The 20,359-nt window shown below is 69.0% G+C and overlaps 1 protein-coding gene across 1 annotated transcript in view; it reads right to left on the bottom strand.

Annotated features, from left to right (window-relative positions):
• Positions 1–20,359, bottom strand: part of LOC140396094 (transcription factor ETV6-like) — a 140,138-nt gene that overhangs the window by 22,116 nt on the left and 97,663 nt on the right. The gene's annotated exons all lie outside the window — the stretch shown is intronic.

Raw genomic sequence — 20,359 nt, 5'->3', positions numbered from 1 at the left:
CACCTCCCACCCCGCCTACACTCCCACACCTCCAACCCCACCTACACTCCCACATCTCCCACCCCGCCTACACTCCCTCACCTCCCACTCCGCCCACACTCCCACGCCTCCCACCCCGCCCACACTCCCTCACCTCCCACCTCGCCTACACTCCCTCACCTCCCACCCCGCCTACACTCCCTCACCTCCCACCCCGCCTACATTCCCACACCTCCCACCCCGCCTACACTCCCTCACCTCCCACCCCGCCCACACTCCCTCACCTCCCACCTCGCCTACACTCCCTCACCTCCCACCCCGCGTACACTCCCTCACCTCCCACCCCGCCTACACTCCCACACCTCCCACGCCGCCTACACTCCCTCACCTCCCACCCCGCCTACACTCCCTCACCTCCCACCCCGCCCGCACTCCCTCACCTCCCACCCCGCCTACACTCCCACACCTCCCACCCCGCCCACACTCCCTCACCTCCCACCCCGCCTACACTCCCACACCTCCCACACCCCCTACACTCCCACACCTCCCACCCCGCCTACACTCCCACACCTCCCACTCCGCCTACACTTCCACACCTCCCACCCCGCCTACACTCCCACACCTCCCACCCCGCCTACACTCCCACACCTCCCACCCCGCCTACACTCCCTTACCTCCCACCCCGCCTACACTCCCTCACCTCCCACCCCGCCTACACTCCCTCACCTCCCACCCCGCTTACACTCCCTCACCTCCCACCCCGCCTACACTCCCACATCTCCCACCCCGCCTACACTCCCTAACCTCCCACCCCGCCTACACTCCCACACCTCCCACCCCGCCTACACTCCCACACCTTCCACCCCGCCTACACTCCCTCACCTCCCACCCCGCCTACACTCCCGCACCTCCCACCCCGCCTACACTCCCACCCCGCCTACACTCCCACCCCGCCTATGCTCCCACCCCGCCTACACTCCCACACCTCCCTCCCCGCCTACACTCCCTCCCCGCCTACACTCCCTCACCTCCCACCCCACCTACACTCCCTCACCTCCCACCACACCTACACTCCCTCACCTCCCACCCCGCCTACACTCCCTCACCTCCCACCCCGCCTACACTCCCACCCCGCCTACACTCCCACACCTCCCACCCCTACACTCCCACCCCGCCTACACTCCCACACCTCCAACCCCGCCTACACTCCCACACCTCCCACCCCTACACTCCCACCCCGCCTACACTCCCACACCTCCCACCCCGCCTACACTCCCACACCTCCGACCCCGCCCACACTCCCACACCTCCCACCCCGCCTACACTCCCACACCTCCCACCCCGCCTACACTCCCACACCTCCCACCCCGCCCACACTCCCACACCTCCCACCCCGCCCACACTCCCACCCCGCCTACACTCCCACACCTCCCACCCCGCCTACACTCCCACACCTCCCACCCCGCCTACACTCCCACACCTCCCACCCCGCCTACACTCCCACACCTCCGACCCCGCCCACACTCCCACACCTCCCACCCCGCCTACACTCCCACACCTCCCACCCCGCCTACACTCCCACACCTCCCACCCCGCCCACACTCCCTCACATCCCACCCCGCCCACACTCCCAAACCTCCAACCCCGCCTACACTCCCACACCTCCAACCCCGCCTACACTCCCACACCTCCCACCCCTACACTCCCACCCCGCCTACACTCCCACACCTCCCACCCCGCCTACACTCCCACACCTCCGACCCCGCCCACACTCCCACACCTCCCACCCCGCCTACACTCCCACACCTCCCACCCCGCCTACACTCCCACACCTCCCACCCCGCCCACACTCCCACACCTCCCACCCCGCCCACACTCCCACCCCGCCTTCACTCCCACACCTCCCACCCCGCCTACACTCCCACACCTCCCACCCCGCCTACACTCCCACACCTCCCACCCCGCCCACACTCCCACACCTCCCACCCCGCCTACACTCCCACACCTCCCACCCCGCCTACACTCCCACACCTCCCACCCCGCCTACACTCCCACACCTCCCACCCCGCCTACACTCCCACACCTCCCACCCCGCCTACACTCCCTCACCTCCCACCCCGCCTACACTCCCACACCTCCCACCCCGCCTACACTCCCACACCTCCCACCCCGCCTACACTCCCACACCTCCCACCTCGCCTACACTCCCACACCTCCTACACTCCCACACCTCCCACTCCGCCTACACTCCCGCACCTCCCACCCCGCCTACAATCCCACACCTCCCACCCCGTCTACACTCCCACATCTCCCACCCCGCCTACACTCCCTTGCCTCCCACCCCGCCCATACTCCCTCACCTCCCACCCCGCTTACACTCCCACACCTCCCACCCCGCCTACACTCCCACACCTCCAACCCCACCTACACTCCCACATCTCCCACCCCGCCTACACTCCCTTGCCTCCCACCCCGCCCATACTCCCACACCTCCCACCCCGCCCACACTCCCACATCTCCCACCCCGCCTACACTCCCACACCTCCCACCCCGCCTACACTCCCACACCTCCCACCCCGCCTACACTCCCACACCTCCCACCCCGCCCACACTCCCACACCTCCCACCCCGCCCACACTCCCACATCTCCCACCCCGCCTACACTCCCTTGCCTCCCATCCCGCCTACACTCCCACACCTCCCACCCCGCCTACACTCCCTTGCCTCCCATCCCGCCTACACTCCCACATCTCCCACCCCGCCTACACTCCCACACCTCCCACCCCGCCCACACTCCCACACCTCCCACCCCGCCCACACTCCCACATCTCCCACCCCGCCTACACTCCCACACCACCCACCCCGCCTACACTCCCACACCTCCCACCCCGCCCACACTCCCACACCTCCCACCCCGCCCACACTCCCACATCTCCCACCCCGCCTACGCTCCCTTGCCTCCCATCCCGCCTACACTCCCACACCTCCCACCCCGCCTACACTCCCTTGCCTCCCATCCCGCCTACACTCCCACATCTCCCACCCCGCCTACACTCCCACACCTCCCACCCCGCCCACACCTCCCACCCCGCCCACACTCCCACATCTCCCACCCCGCCCACACTCCCACACCTCCCACCCCGCCCACACTCCCACATCTCCCACCCCGCCTACACTCCCTCACCTCCCACCCCGCCCACACTCCCTCACCTCCCACCCCGCTTACACTCCCTCACCTCCCACCCCGCCCACACTACCTCACCTCCCACCCCGCCTACACTCCCACATCTCCCACCCCGCCCGCACTCCCTCACCTCCCACCCCGCTTACACTCCCACACCTCCCACCCCGCCTACACTCCCACATCTCCCACCCCGCCTACACTCCCTCACCTCCCACCCCGCCCGCACTCCCTCACCTCCCACCCCGCCTACACTCCCACACCGTCTACACTCCCTCACCTCCCACCCCGCCTACACTCCCACACCGTCTACACTCCCTCACCTCCCACCCCGCCTACACTCCCACCCCGCCTACACTCCCACCCCGCCTACACTCCCTCACCTCCCACCCCGCCTACACTCCCACACCTCCCACCCCGTCTACACTCCCACAACTCCCACCCCGCCTACACTCCCACACCTCCCACCCCGTCTACACTCCCTCACCTCCCACCCCGCCTACACTCCCACCCCGCCTACACTCCCACACCTCCCACCCCGCCTACACTCCCACCCCGCCTACACTCCCTCACCTCCCACCCCGCCTACACTCCCACACCTCCCACTCCGCCTACACTCCCACATCTCCCACCCCGCCTACACTCCCTTACCTCCCACCCCGCCCACACTCCCTCACCTCCCACCCCGCTTACACTCCCTCACCTCCCACCCCGCCCACACTACCTCACCTCCCACCCCGCCTACACTCCCACATCTCCCACCCCGCCCACACTCCCTCACCTCCCACCCCGCCTGCACTCCCTCACCTCCCACCCCGCTTACACTCCCACACCTCCCACCCCGCCCACACTCGCACCCCGCCTACACTCCCACACCTCCCACCCCGCCCACACTCCCTCACCTACCACCCAGCCTACACTCCCACATCTCCCACCCCGCCTACACTCCCTTACCTCCCACCCCGCCCACACTCCCTCACCTCCCACCCCGCTTACACTCCCTCACCTCCCAGCCTGCCCACACTACCTCACCTACCACCCCGCCTACACTCCCTCACCTCCCACCCCGCACGCACTCCCTCACCTCCCACCCCGCTTACACTCCCTCACCTCCCACCCCGCCCACACTACCTCACCTCCCACCCCGCCTACACTCCCACATCTCCCACCCCGCCTACACTCCCTCACCTCCCACCCCGCCCACACTACCTCACCTCCCACCCCGCCTACACTCCCACATCTCCCACCCCGCCCACACTACCTCACCTCCCACCCCGCCTACACTCCCACATCTCCCACCCCGCCTACACTCCCACACCTCCCACCCCGCCTACACTCCCACACCTCCCACCCCGCCTACACTCCCACACCTCCCACCCCGCCTACGCTCCCTCACCTCCCACCCCGCCTACGCTCCCACATCTCCCACCCCGCCTACACTCCCACACCTCCCACCCCGCCTACACTCCCTCACCTCCCACCCCGCCTACACTCCCACACGCCCCACCCCGCCTACACTCCCACACCTCCCACTCCGCCTACACTCCCACATCTCCCACCCCGCCTACACTCCCACATCTCCCACCCCGCCTACACTCCCACACCTCCCACTCCGCCTACACTCCCACATCTCCCACCCCGCCTACACTCCCACACCTCCCACTCCGCCTACACTCCCACATCTCCCACCCCGCCTACACTCCCACAGCTCCCACCCCGCCTACACTCCCACACCTCCCACTCCGCCTACACTCCCACATCTCCCACCCCGCCTACACTCCCACATCTCCCACCCCGCCTACACTCCCACACCTCCCACTCCGCCTACACTCCCACATCTCCCACCCCGCCTACACTCCCACATCTCCCACCCCGCCTACACTCCCACATCTCCCACCCCGCCTACACTCCCACACCTCCCACCCCGCCCACACTCCCTCACCTCCCACCCCGCTTACACTCCCTCACCTCCCACCCCGTCCACACTCGCACCCCGCCTACACTCCCACACCTCCCACCCCGCCTACACTCCCACACCTCCCCCCCGCCCACACTCCCACACCTCCCACCCCGCCCACACTACCTCACCTCCCACCACGCCTACACTCCCACACCTCCCCCCGCCCACACTCCCACACCTCCCACCCCGCCTACACTCCCACACCTCCCACCCCGCCTACACTCCCACACCTCCCACCCCGCCTACACTCCCACCCCTCTCACCCCGCCCACACTCCCACACCGCCTACACTCCCACACCTCCCACCCCGCCTACACTCCCACACCTCCCACTCCGCCTACACTCCCACATCTCCCACCCCGCCTACACTCCCTCACCTCCCACCCCGCTTACACTCCCTCACCTCCCACCCCGCCCACACTACCTCACCTCCCACTCCGCCTACACTCCCACATCTCCCACCCCGCCCACACTCCCTCACCTCCCACCCCGCCTGCACTCCCTCACCTCCCACCCCGCTTACACTCCCACACCTCCCACCCCGCCCACACTCGCACCCCGCCTACACTCCCACACCTCCCACCCCGCCCACACTCCCTCACCTACCACCCCGCCTACACTCCCACATCTCCCACCCCACCTACACTCCCTTACCTCCCACCCCGCCCACACTCCCTCACCTCCCACCCCGCTTTCACTCCCTCACCTCCCAGCCTGCCCACACTACCTCACCTCCCACCCCGCCTACACTCCCACATATCCCGCCCCGCCTACACTCCCTCACCTCCCACCCCGCCCGCAGCCCGCACTCCCTCACCTCCCACCCCGCTTACACTCCCTCACCTCCCACCCCGCCCACACTACCTCACCTCCCACCCCGCCTACACTCCCACATCTCCCACCCCGCCTACACTCCCTCACCTCCCACCCCGCCCGCACTCCCTCACCTCCCACCCCGCCTACACTCCCTCACCTCCCACCCCGCCCACACTCCCTCACCTCCCACCCCGCCTACACTCCCTCACCTCCCACCCCGCCCGCACTCCCTCACCTCCCACCCCGCCTACACTCCCACACCTCCCACCCCGCCTACACTCCCACACCTCCCACCCCGCCTACACTCCCACGCCTCCCACCCCGCCTACACTCCCACACCTCCCACCCCGCCTACACTCCCTCACCTCCCACCCCGCCTACGCTCCCACATCTCCCACCCCGCCTACACTCCCTCACCTCCCACCCCGCCTACACTCCCACACCTCCCACCCCGCCTACACTCCCTCACCTCCCACCCCGCCTACACTCCCACGCCTCCCACCCCGCATACACTCCCACGCCTCCCACCCCGCCTACACTCCCATTCCTCCCACCCCGCCTACACTCCCACACCTCCCACCCCGCCTACACTCCCACACCTCCCACCCCGCCTACACTCCCATTCCTCCCACCCCGCCTACACTCCCACGCCTCCCACCCTGCCTACACTCCCACACCTCCCACCCCGCCTACACTCCCATTCCTCCCACCCCGCCTACACTCCCACGCCTCCCACCCCGCCTACACTCCCACGCCTCCCACCCCGCCTACACTCCCACACCTCCCACCCCGCCTACACTCCCACACCTCCCACCCCGCCTACACTCCCATTCCTCCCACCCCGCCTACGCTCCCTCACCTCCCACCCCGCCTACGCTCCCACATCTCCCACCCCGCCTACACTCCCACACCTCCCACCCCGCCTACACTCCCTCACCTCCCACCCCGCCTACACTCCCACACGCCCCACCCCGCCTACACTCCCACACCTCCCACTCCGCCTACACTCCCACATCTCCCACCCCGCCTACACTCCCACATCTCCCACCCCGCCTACACTCCCACACCTCCCACTCCGCCTACACTCCCACATCTCCCACCCCGCCTACACTCCCACACCTCCCACTCCGCCTACACTCCCACATCTCCCACCCCGCCTACACTCCCACAGCTCCCACCCCGCCTACACTCCCACACCTCCCACTCCGCCTACACTCCCACATCTCCCACCCCGCCTACAGTCCCACATCTCCCACCCCGCCTACACTCCCACACCTCCCACTCCGCCTACACTCCCACATCTCCCACCCCGCCTACACTCCCACATCTCCCACCCCGCCTACACTCCCACATCTCCCACCCCGCCTACACTCCCACACCTCCCACCCCGCCCACACTCCCTCACCTCCCACCCCGCTTACACTCCCTCACCTCCCACCCCGCCCACACTCGCACCCCGCCTACACTCCCACACCTCCCACCCCGCCTACACTCCCACACCTCCCCCCCGCCCACACTCCCACACCTCCCACCCCGCCCACACTACCTCACCTCCCACCACGCCTACACTCCCACACCTCCCCCGCCCACACTCCCACACCTCCCACCCCGCCTACACTCCCACACCTCCCACCCCGCCTACACTCCCACACCTCCCACCCCGCCTACACTCCCACCCCTCTCACCCCGCCCACACTCCCACACCGCCTACACTCCCACACCTCCCACCCCGCCTACACTCCCACACCTCCCACTCCGCCTACACTCCCACATCTCCCACCCCGCCTACACTCCCTCACCTCCCACCCCGCTTACACTCCCTCACCTCCCACCCCGCCCACACTACCTCACCTCCCACTCCGCCTACACTCCCACATCTCCCACCCCGCCCACACTCCCTCACCTCCCACCCCGCCTGCACTCCCTCACCTCCCACCCCGCTTACACTCCCACACCTCCCACCCCGCCCACACTCGCACCCCGCCTACACTCCCACACCTCCCACCCCGCCCACACTCCCTCACCTACCACCCCGCCTACACTCCCACATCTCCCACCCCACCCACACTCCCTTACCTCCCACCCCGCCCACACTCCCTCACCTCCCACCCCGCTTTCACTCCCTCACCTCCCAGCCTGCCCACACTACCTCACCTCCCACCCCGCCTACACTCCCACATATCCCGCCCCGCCTACACTCCCTCACCTCCCACCCCGCCCGCAGCCCGCACTCCCTCACCTCCCACCCCGCTTACACTCCCTCACCTCCCACCCCGCCCACACTACCTCACCTCCCACCCCGCCTACACTCCCACATCTCCCACCCCGCCTACACTCCCTCACCTCCCACCCCGCCCGCACTCCCTCACCTCCCACCCCGCCTACACTCCCTCACCTCCCACCCCGCCCACACTCCCTCACCTCCCACCCCGCCTACACTCCCTCACCTCCCACCCCGCCCGCACTCCCTCACCTCCCACCCCGCCTACACTCCCACACCTCCCACCCCGCCTACACTCCCACACCTCCCACCCCGCCTACACTCCCACGCCTCCCACCCCGCCTACACTCCCACACCTCCCACCCCGCCTACACTCCCTCACCTCCCACCCCGCCTACGCTCCCACATCTCCCACCCCGCCTACACTCCCTCACCTCCCACCCCGCCTACACTCCCACACCTCCCACCCCGCCTACACTCCCTCACCTCCCACCCCGCCTACACTCCCACGCCTCCCACCCCGCCTACACTCCCACGCCTCCCACCCCGCCTACACTCCCATTCCTCCCACCCCGCCTACACTCCCACACCTCCCACCCCGCCTACACTCCCACACCTCCCACCCCGCCTACACTCCCATTCCTCCCACCCCGCCTACACTCCCACGCCTCCCACCCCGCCTACACTCCCACACCTCCCACCCCGCCTACACTCCCATTCCTCCCACCCCGCCTACACTCCCACGCCTCCCACCCCGCCTACACTCCCACGCCTCCCACCCCGCCTACACTCCCACACCTCCCACCCCGCCTACACTCCCACACCTCCCACCCCGCCTACACTCCCATTCCTCCCACCCCGCCTACACTCCCACACCTCCCACTCCGCCTACACTCCCACACCTCCCACCCCGCCTACATTCCCACACCTCCCACCCCGCCTACACTCCCACACCTCCCACTCCGCCTACACTCCCACATCTCCCACCCCGCCTGCACTCCCACACCTCCCACCCCGCTTACACTCCCTCACCTCCCACCCCGCCCACACTACCTCACCTCCCACCCCGCCTACACTCCCACACCTCCCCCCTACCACACTCCCACACCTCCCACCCCGCCTACACTCCCACACCTCCCACCCCGCCTACACTCCCACATCTCCCACCCCGCCTACACTCACACACCTCCCACTCCGCTTACACTCCCACATCTCCGACCCCGCCTACACTCCCGCACCTCCCACCCCGCCCACACTCCCACACCGTCTACACACCCACACCTCCCACCGCGCTTACACTCCCTCACCTCCCACCCCGCCTACACTCCCACACCTACCTCCCCGCCTACACTCCCACATCTCCCACCCCGCCTACACTCCCTCACCTCCCACCCCGCTTACACTCCCTCACCTCCCACCCCGCCTACACTCCCTCACCTCCCACCCCGCCTACACTCCCACATCTCCCACCCCGCCTACACTCCCACCCCGCTTACACTCCCACACCTCGCACCCCACCTACACTCCCACCCCGCCTACACTCCCTCACCTCCCACCCCGCCTACACTCCCTCACCTCCCACCCCGCCTACACTCCCTCACCTCCCACCCCGCCTGCACTCCCACACCTCCCACCCCGCCCGTACTCCCCCATCTCCCACCCCGCCTACACTCCCACACCTCCCACCCGGCCTACACTCCCACACCTCCCACCCGGCCTACACTCCCACACCTCCCACCCCACCTACACTCCCACACCTCCCACCCCGCCTACACTCCCACAACACCCACCCCGCCTACACTCCCACACCTCCCACCCCGCCCACACTCCCACACCTCCCACCCGGCCTACACTCCCACACCTCCCACCCCGCCTACACTCCTTCACCTCCCACCCCGCCTACACTCCCTCACCTCCCACCCCGCCTACACTCCCAGACATCCCACCCCACCAACACTCCCACACCTCCCACCCCGCCTACACTCCCACTCCGCCTACACTCCCACACCTCCCTCCCCGCCTACACTCCCTCACCTCCCTCCCCGCCTACACTCCCTCACCTCCCTCCCCGCCTACACTCCCACACCTCCCACCCCGCCTACACTCCCTCACCTCCCACCCCGCCTACACTCCCACACCTCCCACCTCGCCTACACTCCCACCCCGCCTACACTCCCCCAGCTCCCACCCCCACACCTCTCACCCCGCCTACACTCCCACACCTCCCACCCCGCCTACACTCCCACACCTCCCACCCCGCCGACATTCCCACACCTCCCACCCCGCCGACACTCCCACACCTCCCACCCCACCTACACTCCCACCCCGCCTACACTCGCACACCTCCCACCCCGCCTACACTCCCCCACCTCCCACCCCACCTACACTCCCACACCTCCCGCCCCGCCTACACTCCCTCACCTCCCACCCCGCCCGCACTCCCTCACCTCCCACCCCGCTTACACTCCCTCACCTCCCACCCCGCCCACACTACCTCACCTCCCACCCCGCCTACACTCCCACATCTCCCACCCCGCCTACACTCCCTCACCTCCCACCCCGCCCGCACTCCCTCACCTCCCACCCCGCCTACACTCCCTCACCTCCCACCCCGCCCGCACTCCCTCACCTCCCACCCCGCCTACACTCCCACACCTCCCACCCCGCCTACACTCCCACACCTCCCACCCCGCCTACACTCCCACGCCTCCCACCCCGCCTACACTCCCACACCTCCCACCCCGCCTACACTCCCTCACCTCCCACCCCGCCTACGCTCCCACACCTCCCACCCCGCCTACACTCCCACACCTCCCGCCCCGCCTACACTCCCTCACCTCCCGCCCCGCCCGTACTCCCCCATCTCCCACCCCGCCTACACTCCCACACCTCCCACCCCGCCTACACTCCCTCACCTCCCACCCCGCCTACACTCCCACACCTCCCACTCCGCCTACACTCCCACATCTCCCACCCCGCCTGCACTCCCACACCTCCCACCCCGCTTACACTCCCTCACCTCCCACCCCGCCCACACTACCTCACCTCCCACCCCGCCCACACTCCCTCACCTCCCACCCCGCTTACACTCCCTCACCTCCCACACCGTCTACACTCCCACACCTCCCACCGCGCCTACACTCCCACACCTCCCACCCCGCCCACACTCCCTCACCTCCCACCCCGCTTACACTCCCTCACCTCCCGCCCCGCCCACACTCCCTCACCTCCCACCCCGCTTACACTCCCTCACCTCCCACCCCGCCTACACTCCCTCACCTCCCACCCCGCCTACACTCCCACATCTCCCACCCCGCCTACACTCCCATACCTCCCACCCCACCTACACTCCCACCCCGCCTACACTCCCTCGCCTCCCACCCCGCCTACACTCCCTCACCTCCCACCCCGCCTACACTCCCTCACCTCCCACCCCGCCTACACTCCCACACCTCCCACCCCGCCCGTACTCCCCCATCTCCCACCCCGCCTACACTCCCACACCTCCCACCCCGCCTACACTCCCACACCTCCCACCCCGCCTACACTCCCACACCTCCCACCCCGCCTACGCTCCCTCACCTCCCACCCCGCCTACACTCCCACACCTCCCACCCCGCCTACACTCCCACACCTCCCACCCCGCCTACACTCCCACAACACCCACCCCGCCTACACTCCCACACCTCCCACCCCGCCCACACTCCCACACCTCCCACCCCGCCTACACTCCCGCACCTCCCACCCCGCCTACACTCCCACACCTCCCACCCCGCCTACACTCCTTCACCTCCCACCCCGCCTACACTCCCTCACCTCCCACCCCGCCTACACTCCCAGACATCCCACCCCGCCTACACTCCCACACCTCCCACCCCGCCTACACTCCCACTCCGCCTACACTCCCACAACTCCCTCCCCGCCTACACTCCCTCACCTCCCTCCCCGCCTACACTCCCTCACCTCCCTCCCCGCCTACACTCCCACACCTCCCACCCCGCCTACACTCCCTCACCTCCCACCCCGCCTACACTCCCACACCTCCCTCCCCTCCGACACTCCTCCACCTCCCACCCAGCCTACACTCCCACCCCGCCTACACTGCCCCAGCTCCCACCCCCACACCTCTCACCCCGCCTACACTCCCACACCTCCCACCCCGCCTACACTCCCACACCTCCCACCCCGCCGACATTCCCACACCTCCCACCCCGCCGACACTCCCACTCCTCCCACCCCACCTACACTCCCACCCCGCCTACACTCGCACACCTCCCACCCCGCCTACACTCCCCCACCTCCCACCCCACCTACACTCCCACACCTCCCACCCCGCCTACACTCCCACACCTCCCACCCCACCTACACTCCCACCCCGCCTCCACTCCCACACCTCCCACCCCGCCTCCACTCCCACACCTCCCACCCCGCCTACACACCCGCACCTCCCACCCCGCCTCCACTCCCACACCTCCCACCCCGCCTACACTCCCACACCTCCCACCCCGCCTCCACTCCCACACCTCCCACCCCGCCTACACACCCGCACCTCCCACCCCGCCTCCACTCCCACACCTCCCACCCCGCCTACACTCCCACACCGCCAACACACCCGCACCTCCCACCCCGCCTCCACTCCCACACCTCCCACCCCGCCTACACTCCCACACCTCCCAACCCGCCTCCACTCCCTCACCTCCCACCCCGCCGACACTCCCACACCTCCCACCCCACCTACACTCCCACCCCGCCTACACTCCCACACCTCCCACCCCGCCTCCACTCCCACATCTCCCACCCCGCCTACACTCCCTCACCTCCCACCCCGCCTACACTCCCACACCTCCCACCCCACCTACACTCCCACCCCGCCTACACTCCCACACCTCCCACCCCACCTACACTCGCACCCCGCCTACACTCGCACACCTCCCACCCCGCCTCCACTCCCACACCTCCCACCCCACCTACACTCCCTCACCTCCCACTCCGCCTACACTCCCTCATCTCCCACCCCGCCTCCACTCCCACACCTCCCACCCCGCCCACACTCCCTCACCTCCCACCTCGCCTACACTCCCTCACCTCCCACCCCGCCTACACTCCCACAGCTCGCACCCCGCCCACACTCCCTCACCTCCCACCTCGCCTACACTCCCTCACCTCCCACCCCGCCCGCACTCCCACCCCGCCGACATTCCCACACCTCCCACCCCGCGTACACTCCCTCACCTCCCACCCCGCCTACACTCCCACCCCGCCGACATTCCCACACCTCCCACCCCGCCTACACTCCCACCCCGCCTACACTCCCACAGCTCGCACCCCGCCTACACTCCCACACCTCCCACCCCGCCCACACTCCCTCACCTCCCACCCCGCCTACACTCCCACACCCCCTACACTCCCTTACCTCCCACCCCGCCCGCACTCCCTCACCTCCCACCCCGCCTACGCTCCCACACCTCCCACCCCGCCCACACTCCCTCACCTCCCACCCCGCCTACACTCCCACACCCCCTACACTCCCACACCTCCCACACTTCCACATCTCCCACCCCGCCTACACTCCCTTACCTCCCACCCCGCCTACACTCCCTCACCTCCCACCCCGCCTACACTCCCTCACCTCCCACCCCGCCTACACTCCCACACCTCCCACCCCGCCCGTACTCCCCCATCTCCCACCCCGCCTACACTCCCACACCTCCCACCCCGCTTACACTCCCTCACCTCCCACCCCGCCCACACTACCTCACCTCCCACCCCGCCCACACTCCCTCACCTCCCACCCCGCTTACACTCCCTCACCTCCCACACCGTCTACACTCCCACACCTCCCACCGCGCCTACACTCCCACACCTCCCACCCCGCCCACACTCCCTCACCTCCCACCCCGCTTACACTCCCTCACCTCCCGCCCCGCCCACACTCCCTCACCTCCCACCCCGCTTACACTCCCTCACCTCCCACCCCGCCTACACTCCCTCACCTCCCACCCCGCCTACACTCCCACATCTCCCACCCCGCCTACACTCCCATACCTCCCACCCCACCTACACTCCCACCCCGCCTACACTCCCTCGCCTCCCACCCCGCCTACACTCCCTCACCTCCCACCCCGCCTACACTCCCTCACCTCCCACCCCGCCTACACTCCCACACCTCCCACCCCGCCCGTACTCCCCCATCTCCCACCCCGCCTACACTCCCACACCTCCCACCCCGCCTACACTCCCACACCTCCCACCCCGCCTACACTCCCACACCTCCCACCCCGCCTACGCTCCCTCACCTCCCACCCCGCCTACACTCCCACACCTCCCACCCCGCCTACACTCCCACACCTCCCACCCCGCCTACACTCCCACAACACCCACCCCGCCTACACTCCCACACCTCCCACCCCGCCCACACTCCCACACCTCCCACCCCGCCTACACTCCCGCACCTCCCACCCCGCCTACACTCCCACACCTCCCACCCCGCCTACACTCCTTCACCTCCCACCCCGCCTACACTCCCTCACCTCCCACCCCGCCTACACTCCCAGACATCCCACCCCGCCTACACTCCCACACCTCCCACCCCGCCTACACTCCCACTCCGCCTACACTCCCACACCTCCCTCCCCGCCTACACTCCCTCACCTCCCTCCCCGCCTACACTCCCTCACCTCCCTCCCCGCCTACACTCCCACACCTCCCACCCCGCCTACACTCCCTCACCTCCCACCCCGCCTACACTCCCACACCTCCCTCCCCTCCGACACTCCTCCACCTCCCACCCAGCCTACACTCCCACCCCGCCTACACTGCCCCAGCTCCCACCCCCACACCTCTCACCCCGCCTACACTCCCACACCTCCCACCCCGCCTACACTCCCACACCTCCCACCCCGCCGACATTCCCACACCTCCCACCCCGCCGACACTCCCACTCCTCCCACCCCACCTACACTCCCACCCCGCCTACACTCGCACACCTCCCACCCCGCCTACACTCCCCCACCTCCCACCCCACCTACACTCCCACACCTCCCACCCCGCCTACACTCCCACACCTCCCACCCCACCTACACTCCCACCCCGCCTCCACTCCCACACCTCCCACCCCGCCTCCACTCCCACACCTCCCACCCCGCCTACACACCCGCACCTCCCACCCCGCCTCCACTCCCACACCTCCCACCCCGCCTACACTCCCACACCTCCCACCCCGCCTCCACTCCCACACCTCCCACCCCGCCTACACACCCGCACCTCCCACCCCGCCTCCACTCCCACACCTCCCACCCCGCCTACACTCCCACACCGCCAACACACCCGCACCTCCCACCCCGCCTCCACTCCCACACCTCCCACCCCGCCTACACTCCCACACCTCCCAACCCGCCTCCACTCCCTCACCTCCCACCCCGCCGACACTCCCACACCTCCCACCCCACCTACACTCCCACCCCGCCTACACTCCCACACCTCCCACCCCGCCTCCACTCCCACATCTCCCACCCCGCCTACACTCCCTCACCTCCCACCCCGCCTACACTCCCACACCTCCCACCCCACCTACACTCCCACCCCGCCTACACTCCCACACCTCCCACCCCACCTACACTCGCACCCCGCCTACACTCGCACACCTCCCACCCCGCCTCCACTCCCACACCTCCCACCCCACCTACACTCCCTCACCTCCCACTCCGCCTACACTCCCTCATCTCCCACCCCGCCTCCACTCCCACACCTCCCACCCCGCCCACACTCCCTCACCTCCCACCTCGCCTACACTCCCTCACCTCCCACCCCGCCTACACTCCCACAGCTCGCACCCCGCCCACACTCCCTCACCTCCCACCTCGCCTACACTCCCTCACCTCCCACCCCGCCCGCACTCCCACCCCGCCGACATTCCCACACCTCCCACCCCGCGTACACTCCCTCACCTCCCACCCCGCCTACACTCCCACCCCGCCGACATTCCCACACCTCCCACCCCGCCTACACTCCCACCCCGCCTACACTCCCACAGCTCGCACCCCGCCTACACTCCCACACCTCCCACCCCGCCCACACTCCCTCACCTCCCACCCCGCCTACACTCCCACACCCCCTACACTCCCTTACCTCCCACCCCGCCCGCACTCCCTCACCTCCCACCCCGCCTACGCTCCCACACCTCCCACCCCGCCCACACTCCCTCACCTCCCACCCCGCCTACACTCCCACACCCCCTACACTCCCACACCTCCCACACTTCCACATCTCCCACCCCGCCTACACTCCCTTACCTCCCACCCCGCCTACACTCCCTCACCTCCCACCCCGCCTACACTCCCTCACCTCCCACCCCGCTTACACTCCCTCACCTCCCACCCCGCCTACACTCCCACATCTCCCACCCCGCCTACACTCCCTCACCTCCCACCCCGCCTACACTCCCACACCTCCCACCCCGCCTACACTCCCACCCCGCCTACACTCCCACCCCGCCTACACTCCCACCCCGCCTACACTCCCACCCCGCCTACACTCCCACCCCGCCTACACTCCCACCCCGCCTACACTCCCACCCCGCCTACACTCCCTCACCTCCCACCCCGCCTACACTCCCACCCCGCCTACACTCCCACCCCGCCTACACTCCCACCCCGCCTATGCTCCCTCCCCGCCTACACTCCCTCACCTCCCACCACACCTACACTCCCACACCTCCCACCCCGCCTACACTCCCACACCTCCCACCCGGCCTACACTCCCTCACCTCCCACCACACCTACACTCCCACACCTCCCACCCCGCCTACACTCCCACACCTCCCACCCCGCCTACACTCCCTCACCTCCCACCACGCCTACACTCCCACACCTCCCACCCCGCCTACACTCCCACACCTCCCACCCCGCCTACACTCCCACACCTCCCACCCCGCCTACACTCCCACACCTCCCACCCCGCCCACACTCCCTCACCTCCCACCCCGCCCACAATCCCACACCTCCAACCCCGCCTACACTCCCACACCTCCCACCCCGCCTACACTCCCACCCCGCCTACACTCCCACACCTCCCACCCCGCCTACACTCCCACACCTCCCACCCCGCCCACACTCCCACACCTCCCACCCCGCCTACACTCCCACACCTCCCACCCCGCCTACACTCCCACACCTCCCACCCCGCCTACACTCCCACACCTCCCACCCCGCCTACACTCCCACACCTCCCACCCCGCCTACACTCCCACACCTCCCACCCCGCCCACACTCCCACACCGCCCACGCTCCCACACCTCACACCCCGCCTACACTCCCACACCTCCCACCCCGCCTACACTCCCACACCTCCCACCCCGCCCACACTCCCACACCTCCCACCCCGCCTACACTCCCACACCTCCCACCCCGCCTACAGTCCCACACCTCCCACCCCGCCTACACTCCCTCACCTCCCACCCTGCCTACACTCCCACACCTCCCACCCCGCCCACACTCCCACACCTCCCACCCCGCCCACACTCCCACACCTCCCACCCCGCCTACACTCCCACACCTCCCACCCCGCCTACACTCCCACACCTCCCACCTCGCCTACACTCCCACACCTCCCACACCCCCTACACTCCCACACCTCCCACCCCGCCTACACTCCCTCACCTCCCACCCCGCCTACACTCCCACACCTCCCACCCCGCCTACACTCCCACGCCTCCCACCCCGCCTACACTCCTACACCTCCCACCCCGTCTACACTCCCTCACCGCCTACAAACCCACCCCGCCAACACTCCCTCACCTCCCACCCCGCCTACACTCCCACACCTCCCACCCCGCCTACACTCCCACACCTCCCACCCCGCCCGCACTCCCACACCTCCCACCCCGCCCGCACTCCCACACCTCCCACCCCGCCCGCACTCCCACACCTCCCACCCCGCCCACACTCCCACACCCCCTACACTCCGTCACCTCCCACCTCGCCTACACTCCCACACCTCCCACACCCCCTACACTCCCACACCTCCCACCCCGCCTACACTCCCTCACCTCCCACCCCGCCTACACTCCCACACCTCCCACACCCCCTACACTCCCTCACCTCCCACCCCGCCTACACTCCCACACCTCCCACCCCGCCTACACTCCCACGCCTCCCACCCCGCCTACACTCCCACACCTCCCACCCCGCCAACACTCCCTCACCTCCCACCCCGCCTACACTCCCACACCTCCCACCCCGCCTACACTCCCACACCTCCCACCCCGCCCGCACTCCCACGCCTCCCACCCCGCCTACACTCCCACACCTCCCACCCCGCCAACACTCCCTCACCTCCCACCCCGCCTACACTCCCACACCTCCCACCCCGCCTACACTCCCACACCTCCCACCCCGCCCGCACTCCCACACCTCCCACCCCGCCCACACTCCCACACCCCCTACACTCCCTCACCTCCCACCTCGCCTACACTCCCACACCTCCCACCCCGCCCACACTCCCACACCCCCTACACTCCCTCACCTCCCACCCCGCCTACACTCCCACACCTCCCACCCCGCCTACACTCCCACACCTCCCACCCCGCCCGCACTCCCACACCTCCCACCCCGCCTACACTCCCACACCTCCCACCCCGCCTACACTCCCACACCTCCCACCCCGCCCGCACTCCCACACCTCCCACCCCGCCCACACTCCCACACCCCCTACACTCCCTCACCTCCCACCTCGCCTACACTCCCACACCTCCCACACCCCCTACACTCCCACACCTCCCACCCCGCCTACACTCCCTCACCTCCCACCCCGCCTACACTCCCACACCTCCCACACCCCCTACACTCCCTCACCTCCCACCCCGTCTACACTCCCTCACCGCCTACAAACCCACCCCGCCAACACTCCCTCACCTCCCACCCCGCCTACACTCCCACACCTCCCACCCCGCCTACACTCCCACACCTCCCACCCCGCCTACACTCCCACACCTCCCACCCCGCCCACACTCCCACCCCGCCTACACTCCCACACCTCCCACCCCGCCTACACTCCCACAGCTCGCACCCGCCCGCACTCCCACACCTCCCACCCCGCCTATGCTCCCTCCCCGCCTACACTCCCTCACCTCCCACCCCACCTACACTCCCACACCTCCCACCCCGCCTACACTCCCACAACTCCCACACCTCCCACCCCACCTACACTCCCTCACCTCCCACTCCGCCTACACTCCCTCATCTCCCACCCCGCCTCCACTCCCACACCTCCCACCCCGCCCACACTCCCTCACCTCCCACCTCGCCTACACTCCCTCACCTCCCACCCCGCCTACACTCCCTCACCTCCCACCCCGCCCACACTCGCACACCGCCTACACTCCCACACCTCCCACCCCGCCTACACTCCCTCACCTCCCACCCCGCCCACACCTCCCACCCCGCCCACACTCCCACACCTCCCACCCCGCCTACACTCCCTCACCTCCCACCCCGCCCACACTCGCACACCGCCTACACTCCCACACCTCCCACCCCGCCTACACTCCCTCACCTCCCACCCCGCCCACACCTCCCACACCTCCCACCCCGCCCACACTCCCACACCTCCCACCCCGCCTACACTCCCACACCTCCCACCCCCGCCCACACCTCCCACCCCGCCTACACTCCCACACCTCCCACCCCGCCTACACTCCCACACCTCCCACCCCGCCTACACTCCCACCCCGCCTACACTCCCACACCTCCCACCCCGCCTACACCCCCAAACCTCCCACCCCGCCTACACTCCCACATCTCCCACCCCGCCTACACTCCCACCCCGCCTACACTCCCACCCCGCCTACACTCCCACACCTCCCACCCCGCCTACACTCCCACACCTCCCACCCCGCATGCACCTCCCACCCCGCCTACACTCCCGCACCTCCCACCCAGTCTACACTCCCACCGCGCCTACACTCCCACACCTCCCACCCCGCCTACACTCCCACCCCGCCTACACTCCCACCCCGCCTACACTCCCACACCTCCCACCCCGCCTACACTCCCACCCCGCCTACACTCCCGCATCTCCCACCCCGCCTACACTCCCTCACCTTCCACCCCGCCTACACTCCCTCACCTTCCACCCCGCCTACACTCCCACACCTCCAACCCCGCCTACACTCCCACCCCGCCTACACTCCCACATCGCCTACACT

Source organism: Scyliorhinus torazame, chromosome 19 (assembly GCF_047496885.1).
Source record: "Scyliorhinus torazame isolate Kashiwa2021f chromosome 19, sScyTor2.1, whole genome shotgun sequence".
Lineage (NCBI taxonomy): Eukaryota > Metazoa > Chordata > Chondrichthyes > Carcharhiniformes > Scyliorhinidae > Scyliorhinus > Scyliorhinus torazame.
Note: the sequence above shows the minus strand (reverse complement) of the source record. Positions and strands in the feature narration are given on the sequence as shown.